We start from the raw sequence: 12,149 nt of genomic DNA on the forward strand, positions 1-12,149 counted from the left end.
CATGACAACGACATGCAAGTATCGAATTATATAAGCTTTTGAATTATATAGAAATACTGGTGGATTAAAACCAAAAAAATAAAATTTAATAAATAATGGATCATACAATTAAAAACTACCACTCGAAAATATATATACGCTATCGGAGCAAGTTGGCATCTCTGATGACAAATAAATGAACATCCAAAACAGTAGCGGTATGAAACATATGGAATCATTTCTATTCGAACTTTATACAGAGCTGCCAACTTTCAATGCTTTTTGTAAAACTTTATACTAGTGGTAGCTATTTATATATTTTAATGTATTATTTTTCACTCATTTAAGGTTATTTTCCACACCACTACATATAAATGATTTTAAAGTTCATATACAACTCTACTGTGTTCCTCTACGCTCAAGGTGAGACCTTTAAGATATTTGCTAAATTTCTAAAAGTTTTTGGATTTAATGGCTATCACTCGATAAAATATTTTGCAAAATCCGTAGTCTTTTATCAGGGAATGTTTATGAAGATTTAACTTGAAAAATTGTTGGCATAATTCGGAAGATCATGATAGAAGATTTTTAGATTTAAGTCCTTTAGGGCCTTGCATGTGTCAATTCAATTGAATCGTTATATTTTATAACTGAAATTAACATACCTGCTAACTTTTAATCCCTTCCATTATCATTTTCCCCAGTGGTATTAAAATTTCAATTTTAAGCAAAAAAATATGTTGTATTTTTAAAAAAAAAAAAAGCTGACAGCCTTGACAGTAACGCATATTAAGACATGTGTTTAATTTTTTTAAGAATAGTGGTGATCAAAATCATTTAAAAATTATGTTTATAAAAGAAAAAAAAATTGTATTTATTTACTACCACTTTAAATATGAAAATAAAATTTTATGCTAAATGCGTAAAAGTAGTAAGTTATGATTAATTGCGCAAGATAAATTTTTCACATAAAATTATTTTTTAAATTATAGTGGTACTAATAAATAATTTTTTTTTTATCCTATGACGTTGCATTGGTTTGATGCGAATCTTCCAGCGGAAAGAAAGACATAATTGAGACTGAAATGAGAGACTATGACAAATTTTCCTAAAATAATGTTAAGTTTCTATGATTTGACTCATCTGTTAAACTGAATCACATATTACTTGTTTCTAACTTGCCACAGAAAAAACGTAACCGTGAATAGTGTAAAAATATTTATATTAAGTCATAGCAACCATAAAGAGTTGCTACAACATTCATAACAAAAAAACAGTTGTATAATGACCTAAGCAGATGTGAAAATTTTTATTTTATATTAATGAGAATATGAAATCGAAAGTGGTATCTTTTCAACAATGCTAGTGAATCATTAAAAGTTGTGCTCAAAACCATAAGATATTACAAAATTGTTCGCAAAAAATTTTCCAAAGTGGTAGTTTTATTGTAAATCCTATGTTAGACGTTTAGTACCACAAGCATACGGCCGTTCTTTGGAAATCACCTTTTCAATGCAAATTCCATTCAAGACATTCTGTTCCATAAACGCATGGCCGTTCTTCGAAAATCTATGTTTTGATGTGAATCCTATGTAAGACATTCTGTTTCATTAACATGTTTGTTCTTCGGAAATCCCTACTTCATTATATATCCTATGAATGATATTATGTTCCATAAGCGTTCTTCGGAAATTCCTGTTTCAATCTTAATTCAAAGAAATTCAGTTCCCTAAGTGTAAGGCCATTCTTCGAAAGTTACAGTTGTTGTATAGAGATCGTCGTTCAAGGAGGTTTTACAGTATTTGCAAAATTTTATTAGCTAGATTTATTAAATTAGCAGGCACTGCCCAGGTGCTCAGCTGGATCCGGGTCATCTCTTCAGCTGTGTCTCTGTTGCCTCGACCCTCCTCTGCATCGACCTCAACTGCTGCCATGACACCCTTTATTCCGAAAAAGTCGGAGATGTGGCCAGGGCTGCGCTTCATGCCTTTGGTCCCATTTAAGTTGTACTTTTCTGCACATGTCAAACGACAACAACAACAACATTAAATTAGCAAAAATTTCTAGACCCTAACTAAAACATTTCGTTTAAAATTCGATGCTGTTTTAGTGACAGTGCGATATTGAAACAATTAAAAAAACAAGTTTTTTTTTCAATATTGCATGCTAAAAACGCATGAACCAAAATATATTACGGATTTGTATTAAGATAAAAACACCGTCTAGAACTGTGAAGCTATTTAATATTATTTTATAACCGTAGTTAAACAGCCAATCCAATTATGGGTTTACGACTACTAATGTTCAACTCCGAAGCATTGTAATTTTGAACCTAATCCAGAAGTCAAGAAAAATTCTGGATAAAGTACTGAGAGTATTGGATCAAGTATCGGGATCTATTTAAAAGATGTATAAAGTTTAATCTGTGACAATGGGTTTCAGCAATGAAACTTTATTTTTTTTTCAATATCAAACTACATGGCGCTGAATAGTGGTGACTGTTTACAAATCACCCCATGAAAATTTGCAATCTTTAAGGGGAGAAAAACGATCCAAATCGACACCACCGAACTCGAGTCAGTAGCAAGTATCCATACTGACAGACTTTTGCTTTCATCTGCACTCATGTCCATAAATTAAGAATAATGCCAGAAACCAGAAAATAATAGTTCACGAATAAAACAAACGTGACTCATTTATTAAACCCATTTATAAAGCAAAAAATAAGGATAGAAAACATCGTGTATGTTTGTCACATAATAACTACCATTCATTAGAACTACGATTTTTGTTCTCTGGAAAAATGATAAAAAAAATATTTCTTCAACAAAAATTAATTAATTATTATTCAAAACGTATCTCAACCAAACTATGTTGGCGTCATGGATGTCTACCATATGGAACGTTTCTGAACAATGTGCAGAGGTAAACTGAAACTCGCGATTCCCTCTGAAAAACCGCAAAGGTCCAGAAACGGCATCGACCAGAAAACAGCGTTGCTGTCACATTTGTGGCAGCACATTTGTTATTGTGTTTGTGTATTTGTGGCAGTTTGTATTTGTATTTGTGTTTGTTATTGTGTATTTGTGGCAGCACGCTACATTTGTGCTGTCACATCTGTCTTATTTCCATACCAATATTACTTGAAAGAGGAAGCCTAACCACCTATCAACGTATGTATTTTATGAAATTATGTTACTACTGTTTCATTTTTTCTGATTATGATGACTGTTACATTGTTATCATTGTTGTTGAAAGATTATTTCATTTATGCTATGACAATATGTGAATATGTTTACTTGCCAACTTTTCCGGAAGATTTTATTTTAATATTTAAAGTGGTAGTAAATATATGCTATTTTTTCTTTTATAAATTTAATTTTTAAATGATTTTGATCACCACTATTCTTACAAAAATTAAGCACATATATTAATATGCGTTACTATCATGGTTGGCAACTTAAGTTTTCTCAAATACAACATATTTGTTTGCTTAAAATTGAAGTTTTAATTCCATTTTAATACCACTGTGAAAAATTATAATGGAAAGGATTAAAAGTTGGCAGGTATGGCTGTTCTTACAAAATTTCATTGTAGTTGTTGTGTAGATAATGGGATACTTAATAGGGACGTAGTGTGGGTATCTCGATCCTGATTAGTTGTTGATGCGAGACATTTGCTTACGTTATTAACTGTTCTTTCCATTCTATTTCAAGAAAGCCAAGCATCAATTCTCTTAAGTGATAAAATCTATGTTCTCTCTCAAATAATTTTTCACAAATATTTCAATTCTTTCACCACATATTTCTTAACACAAAAACAGGCTCGGAGGCATGTCGAACATAAACAAACTAATTATGCATTTAAAGTTGCCAGGTACAAAAACAAAAATTATGGCACGGTTTCGATGAAATAAATACATTAACAAATAATAAATCTAAGTTAAGGAGAAAACGCAGACGAGAAAGAATTATATTTCTCCAAATTCGAGGTGCGATACGGTGGTGCATTTCACATTGGTTAACATATGTGTATACATATGTGTGTGTTGTATTTCACATTGGTAACTTATGTGTAGAAACTTAGCTCAACTTTAACACATCATTTTGCTTATGACTGTCTTTGGTCACATGGGTGGGTGTTTGAGAGCTTGTTCTTTTTGAAGTGCAAGTACCCAATTGATCAAATCAGAAGAGTTTCTTACTTTCCAACACCAGTGCTTAACTGAATTGCTATTTTCCTGGTATTTCTTAATTAAATTCGAAACATAATGTTACTTAAATATTTCAAGTTAAAAAAAAGGCAATAACTGAAATTCCGAACATAAAATTGAAAATTAATTTTTATTAAAAAAAGTTAATTTCTTCGTAAATAAACTAAGTCCTGATTTCAAGGATTTTTATTGATTATACGAAGATACAGAAGCAAAAATTATTTAAGCATATGATACGAAATTAAATTGTTCTAAATTAAGCTGTGGTTAAAAAAAAACACACTTCCAAGTAAAAAGGGTTTTTTAATAAATTTTATTTTGAAGCAAGCTGCACTTTGAGTACAATTTGTTTCAATGGTTTTTATAGTACAACTTACAAAAATATGAACTAAAAACTCATTTATCATTGTAGGTTAAGATTTCGATTCTTGCATTATTTAAAAAATGGACTCCACCTCTCTAAATAGCCATCTGTAAAAGAAATTATAATTAATTTATACAAAAGCAGTTTCAGTATAAATTCCAAAGTTTAAAATAAATTTGAATTGAATGGCTCACTGTAATGCCATAATAAGCCAAATTTTTTATTTTTTATTAATTGAAATAACAATAATAAAATAAACAGCAACGGAACTTGATCACCATGCAGGTTGAACAAACTTTACTAACTTCTCTTGACATTTACTAATAATAACGAATATTAAAATGAGTTTTTATATGCTAATGCGCATAAAAATATATCATAGTAAAAGCAAAATATCAATAGATCTTGAAAATATTCTTGATAAGAATATTATTGGTTATATACGCTACTGTGAATGACTGAAATAGGCAGTTGTTGACGTCCGGTGAATGGTGACAATCACATAGGCACTTTTGCAAATGTCCGAAATATATATACTAGGTCTAATTAAGTGCCACTTCCCAGTTTATCTTAAACTGATGTATTTTTAAGGTTCAATGCCACTGCCGGGTACACATTTGCCCGGTATACAGTACACTGATGTTTTTTTTTTAAGGTTCAGTGCCACTACTCGGTGTAAATTTGCCCAGCACTCTAAACACTGATGTTTATCCTAATCTATCCTCAGCAGATGCCAAAACATTGAATAAATATTGAAATATCAACGAATATTACAAGTATAGAATATTACAAATATTACAAGTATAGAAGAATAACAAGTATTTCGAATATTCACCAAAGCGACTTTGTGATTGTTGACATTTACCGGTGAAAGTCGACATTCTCTTGATTTCGGTCTTTCACGGTACATATCTACACATACAGAGGTTGGTCAGAATTACGGAAACACTTCTTAACTGTTGGCACAATCAGGCTTGAAGCTTTCATGCAAGACTTCATTTTTAATTCCTTTAAAATTCGATTCGACCAAAATGAGAGAAAGACGTTAAAAGCTTCTTTCCTTCTTCCATATCGCTATAATTAAAAAAGTATTGTTATACAAGCATTGAAAACCGTAACAATGATTTAAAAGTTGCTGGTATTTAAGCTAACAAGAAATTATTAACCTCTCTCCTGAATTCGGTGGATACGAAATTTGTCTGGCCAAATAAGCTAAATATAAGCATCTCTAAAAGCTTTAAGCATGATCATTCAAATTAAGCCAGCAGTTTTTAAATGCAAAAGTCTTTCAAAACATTTGCTGCAAAAAGAATGGTGATAGTTTTAATGAAGTTTGTATAGAAGTGTTTCCATATTTTTTCCCAACCCCTGGACTTAGGTATTTATAGTTATCTAAATAAAAGAAGTAACAAATAATCGGTAAATCTGCTTGATTAAATAAACAAAAGGAATATTTCAAAATAAAATAAATTATTAAATGCATAATTTTACGCAGATGAGATTTAAAATGAAAAACAGTAAAAAATATAAAATTACAAGGTATTTTTAGAGACAGGTATCAAGAGAATGTCAAGACTTAGGTATTTATAGTTATCTAAATAAAAGAAGTAACAAATAATCGGTAAATCTGCTTGATTAAATAAACAAAAGGAATATTTCAAAATAAAATAAATTATTAAATGCATAATTATACGCAGATGAGATTTAAAATGAAAAACAGTAAAAAATATAAAATTACAAGGTTACCAGCTTTTACTGTTTAATATTTTATAGTACGGCAGACATTTAAAACCAAAATCCATCACGATTATCTGTAACTTTCCCAACAACATTAAAACCTTCTCTGGAAGAATCTAGATACAATTAAAGTTTATATGAATTTTTGAATTATTTACATATAGTTGCGGGAAGGTAACATTAAATCAGGACAAAGAATCATAGATAAATATAAACTTTGATCATAAAAATATAAACTTAGATATAACACTTAAAGAAATTTTTCCATAAAGAGTACAAAATTGGCAAGCCTGAAATTAAACAGTGAGACCTTGGCTACTTCGGGCAAACTAAACACGCTTTAAAATTCATTTTTAAAAAAACATAACAGATGTATTGAGAATTCGAGAAAACTCTTCACATTGTTGGAATTTTAGGTATAAATTCAAACTTCACCATAACGAGTGGAAATGATTTCCTCCTGATTTTATCTTACATCACAAAGATTATCTATCAAAATAACTTATGTTTTTAAAATTATGTGTTTTAATGTTTACAAAGAAAAAAATGCAGAATAAATAACTCTTTTTTTCTGGACATTTGTAAATCTGATTAGAGTAAAATCGCAAATATACTTACTGCAAGAACTTTTTTAAGCTAACAAAAAGAAAGAAAGAAATTAAAGCAAAACAAAAAGAAATAAATTAGCGTAAATATAAAATTGTTCATTCCTAAGCTCTTATTTATCAGTAATAACTACATCACGATTGCTCAGAGGAAGAAACTGTACTTACCGTTAAGCAATGTGCCAACTGAAATAAAATTTAGTAGGAATATGAATGCTAAATTTAATAATATGCATGTAAAAGTAGAAGCAAAGTGGTGACTATTGTTTCGTTAACTTATTGAAAATTTTTGTGTTCGGAATTATGATAGCCGGTTTCAAAATTTTTATAGATTTTTTTCTTCCTTAATTCACAATTATATTTTACTGAATAATAATTATTAGAAGCAATTTGTTTCTTTAATATTTTTTCCAATTACTGGTCACCCTGTTCATTTCGCTTCTTAATGACAAATAATTTATTCGAAGTGTTATTAAGAAAAGTATTCAAATTATCTAAAGAAACATTAAAAAACATTCATGCATTCTCTAAAATACTGTTGTGTTGTTTATACACTGTCTTCAGTAGTCTATAAACAATATATTGATAGCTAAAATAGATTACATGAACATAATAAAGTTTATATAGTCTTTTTAAAGGTCGTCGAAGTTGGAAGACGTAGTTAATAATATGAACAATATTTTATTTGCTCTGACTTTTGTTAGAAAATTTCCCATCTTCCCTGATTTAGAAAATCATCGTAAGTTCTAAAAGTATTTTAATTAAATTTCTTCAAAATAGAATAGTCAGAAATGCTCAGTGTCTTGAAGTATGAATTTTTATGTAAAGCTACAGCATCGTAAACTACGCTAAACATTATTAAAGTAATTGGCTTGAGGGATACTGTGCAGCCAACAGTATAAAATTATTTTGCCGATTTCTGTATAGGTAACTTTGACTCTACAAATGACCCTTATGGTATTCGAGAATCAATAGTCAATAATGATGAATTAACCCTTTTAGCGGGCCCTTTATTTCTAGTAAAGGTAAATTAAAGCATTTTTGGAATTAAAATTGTTTTAAGAACAGTAATTGATATGAAAAAAAAAACTCATTTAGTTTATAAAAATGCCATTTTTATTGGTGGTAAATATATTTATAACATGACCTATTAGGAACTGACTGAGTTTTATTTTTCTTTATTTATATAATAAATTCCTTAAATGCTACAAACTTCAAAAGGATTTATGTATTCTATAACTTTTATACGTTTTTTAAAAGTGACAAATGGTTACCAATTTTATTCAAACTCACTTCAAGAAATCTGAAGTTATTGAAAAATGGAAACCTAAAATAAAAGTGGTAAAGCGTGGTGGTAAGTATACATACCACGGCCTTCAAATGGGTTAAAGGTCACTTTTAAGTCTGAATCTTCTCAGACCATCACAGCAGAAATATAATGAAACACACTGGATGAAACGATGCAAACAGTTAACGAAAACATTATAAATTGGTCAACAGATTGAATCATATCTGTATGCAAGGATAATAATTGGCCTTACTCTGCATAAGTAACTGTAGCCGGAATTTTTGAAAATAAATGGGAATGGGAGCGATTTTTCAATCCAGCGGCCTTTAACGACCCTCTCTCTAATTTGGAATTTTCTTAAATTAAAAAAAAACTTGATTTTGTTTTAGTTTAGTAAACAAATCGTATTATAATTGCTACGAACTATAGAAGAAAAAATAATAATAAATTATTCAAAAATAAAAGTGAGTCATTCAAGATCGCTGGATTGTAAATTAGCTAACTGCATGCAAAAAGTTAAGATTGCATAAAAATCGCAATGCGAAATTGTAGTACAACATTAATGTGATTTTCTTTAAAAAAAAATCTAGTAATATTTTGATTAAAAAATGAAACTGGAGATAAGCTGTTTTCACTGTCTGCTATTCTAATATTTAATATTTAACGGTATCGAATTCTATGTTAAAATATTAAAATATGTGGTAGATTTTCTTTAAAAAAATGTACCGACTTACTTAGAAAGTAACAACAAATGGAGATCAGAATTAAACAGTTATTCCTTGTTAGGCTGGATTGTTTTCTTTTAAATGACAAGGAAGAAAAATACTCTTTTAACNGGAAAAATTTTCTCATTTCTTATCGTTCCATCATACGTGATTTTAACTAAGAGTGTTAAAGGTGTAAGTTGCAAATCTTGAGAAGATAACTTTGGATATCATTTTTGATTATTCGATAATCTTACCAGGAAGATTATCGGATGACATGATGATGTATCGATTATACCCGTAGAGGGCGTTACTCGAATGATCAAAATACATAAATGTTGAAAATCGTGACTTTTGAGATTCGATAGAAGAGAGAATTGTTCAAATAATCTCCGAATTAGCGATGAAAAGCATACTTGAACTTCAAACTGCGATGTATACTTAGCTGCCGATTCTTTAGATTTTTTTTTTTTTGGAAGATCTTATTTTTATATTATAGTAAATGAGTTAATTTCTGAATATGATAAATTTAATATTTTTAACACTATTACATGCAAATATTTAAACTGTAAAGAATGAAAATTTTGTTCTGAGTAAAACAGCTGGCAACTTGCACGGTCGCTGGGAAAGATAACCCTAAGTGGTAATTTAATAATAATTAATCATGTAAAAGTAAATTTTTAAATTTAAAAAGGTAGAAAATAGTTTAATTCTTAATTTTATAAATTTGATTCAATATACTTTAACACCATGATATATACACATTTAAAGCGTATACAACGAAAACGACTTTAGCTGCACCTTTCATAGCTGCAAACTTGTAGTTGACCTCATAAACATAGCTGCAAACTTGCAGCTGACCTCATTAACATAGCAGCAAACTTGCATGGTCGTTGAGATATATAATGCAAAGTAACAGTAAAGTATTTTTCAAGCAAATGTATTTTGTCACATTTAAAAAGGCAGTAAAATAGTTACATTCTAAATATAATAGAATTGATTCAATATTTTTAACACTATTATACGCAAATATTTAAATTGTAAAGAATGATTTGTTATCAGTAAAACAGACGGCAACTTCCACTGTCGCTGGAAAATATAACCCTAAGTTATACTGTCATAATAATTGATAGTATAAAAGTAATGTTTCATACATTTTTTCAGAACAATTAAAGAACATTGTAAGACTTGCGTAAAATAACGGTGTAACGTAACAGTGTGTGACAACTGAGCTAAAAGCATCAATTCCTCGAGAGGTAATGCTAAAATGATGTTGTTTGAGAGACACACACGAGAAGTGATGGTCTTTTTTGTGTAGTTGAGAAAGAGAGTTTTTTTCTGAGAAGAGATATTTCTTTGAGTAATATTTTGTCATTTTTCGTGTGAATGTTTAAATAAATTGTTTGGTACAACTCACGTCTTATTTCTGGTTGTTGTGACACAACAACGGTATAACCAATTTTTTGTGTGTGCATAAAATGGAAGAAGAGAATCACAAAAACAAATTTTTCACATTTTCAAACATTGCAGTAAGCATATTTTGAGTTTGACGTCGAAGACGACGCTTTAGTGTCAGCGAATTTGATTTGGCTTTCAATTTTGTGTAGGACAAAGCCGAAAAGAATGATCGACATTCAGGAAGCGCGATGTTTCTTAACACTAGATTTACGGACGTTTCTTATATACCTATCTCTAGGGACACACGTCAATTTGACGTATGAAAGAATTGTGATTCTTAATTTAATAAATTCAATTTAGTAGATTTTTATCCACCACTATTTCTAAAAAATTCGTAGGCGTATATAATTCACCACTTCATATTTCATAATTTACTTTGTTGTTACTTGAAATTTTTTTAATTATTTTCGCGTGTCAGGAGCAGTTGGCATCTCTGCACTTAGAAACCAATGTATATGTATACTATAAGAAAAAAAATGAAGATATGAGATATATATTTATGAAATATTCTAGTATTTTATGTTTCAATACTCGAACTAAGCAACTGAAACCTTCAAAATCTGACACTCTGACATCAATTGACATTCTGCGTTTGTTCTTTCTATTATTGCTTATCGGCAACAGTTGTTTATCACTTGTTTTATTTGAGATAACGAATCGAAGTATTGTCGGTACATTCCTATTTATTATTGATGTGATAATTGCTTGTTTACNAGTTGGGCTCAAAATCGACAGAATATAGGTCCCATAAGGACATGCACCTAGGGACCAATATTGGGATGTCTAGAATTTTTAATATTGGTCCTATTTAAGGGCAATATCGACCTATATACAACCAATATAGAGCTTATATTGACTGAATTATGATTGTAAAATATCCGATGAATATGATAATTCTATATAAGGCTAATATCGGAAAACAACGACCATTAAAACCTTATTTAGCCAAGATTCGTGAATATTGGTCCAATGAGGACCCAAATTATTTTGCTACTAGGGTATTTTAAATCAGAACTGTGGTCGGTGTGAACTGGAAGCAGAATTCGAGCCATCTCTGAGATTCGAAATCTTTGGAAGGTGTGTGCCTTTTCCCCCGATCTCAGTCGCTTTACAACAAATAACCTGGGTGGAAATAACTATTTAAGAAAAGGATAATGGTCCATAACACAGGCTCAAAAGATCCACATGTATCTACAGGCTTAGTGCTCCGATTTGATTAGATAAGTCAATCAACTGCATGCCCGGGTGCTCATCTGGATCCGAGGCATCTCTTCAACTGTGTCTCTGTTGCCTCGACCCTCTTCAACATCGACCTCAACTGTTGCCATGACACCCTTTATTCCGAAAAAGTCGGAGATGTGGCCAGGGCTGTACTCCATGCCTTTGGTCCCATTTAAGTTGTATTTTTCTGCACTTGTTAAACGACAACATTAAATTAGCAAGATTTTCTAGACCCTAACTAAAACATTTCGTTTAAAATTCGATGCTGTTTCAGTGACAGTGCGATATTGAAACAATTAAACAGAAAACAAGCTGCATGCTAAAAACGCATGAACCAAACCATACTAAGGATTTGTATTAAGAAAAAACGCCGTGTAGAACTGTGAAGCTATTTAATTTTATTTTATTACCGTAGTTAAACAGCCGGCCAACTTAAGGGTTTTTCGACTACTAATGTTCAACTCCGTAGCATTGTAATTTTGAACCCAATCCAGAAGACAAGGAAACTCTTGGATAAAGTACTGGGAGTATCGGATCAAGTATCGGGATCTATTTAAAAGATATATAAAGTTTAATCTGT

The sequence above is a fragment of the Parasteatoda tepidariorum genome, chromosome 9 (genome assembly GCF_043381705.1).
Source record: "Parasteatoda tepidariorum isolate YZ-2023 chromosome 9, CAS_Ptep_4.0, whole genome shotgun sequence".
Lineage (NCBI taxonomy): Eukaryota > Metazoa > Arthropoda > Arachnida > Araneae > Theridiidae > Parasteatoda > Parasteatoda tepidariorum.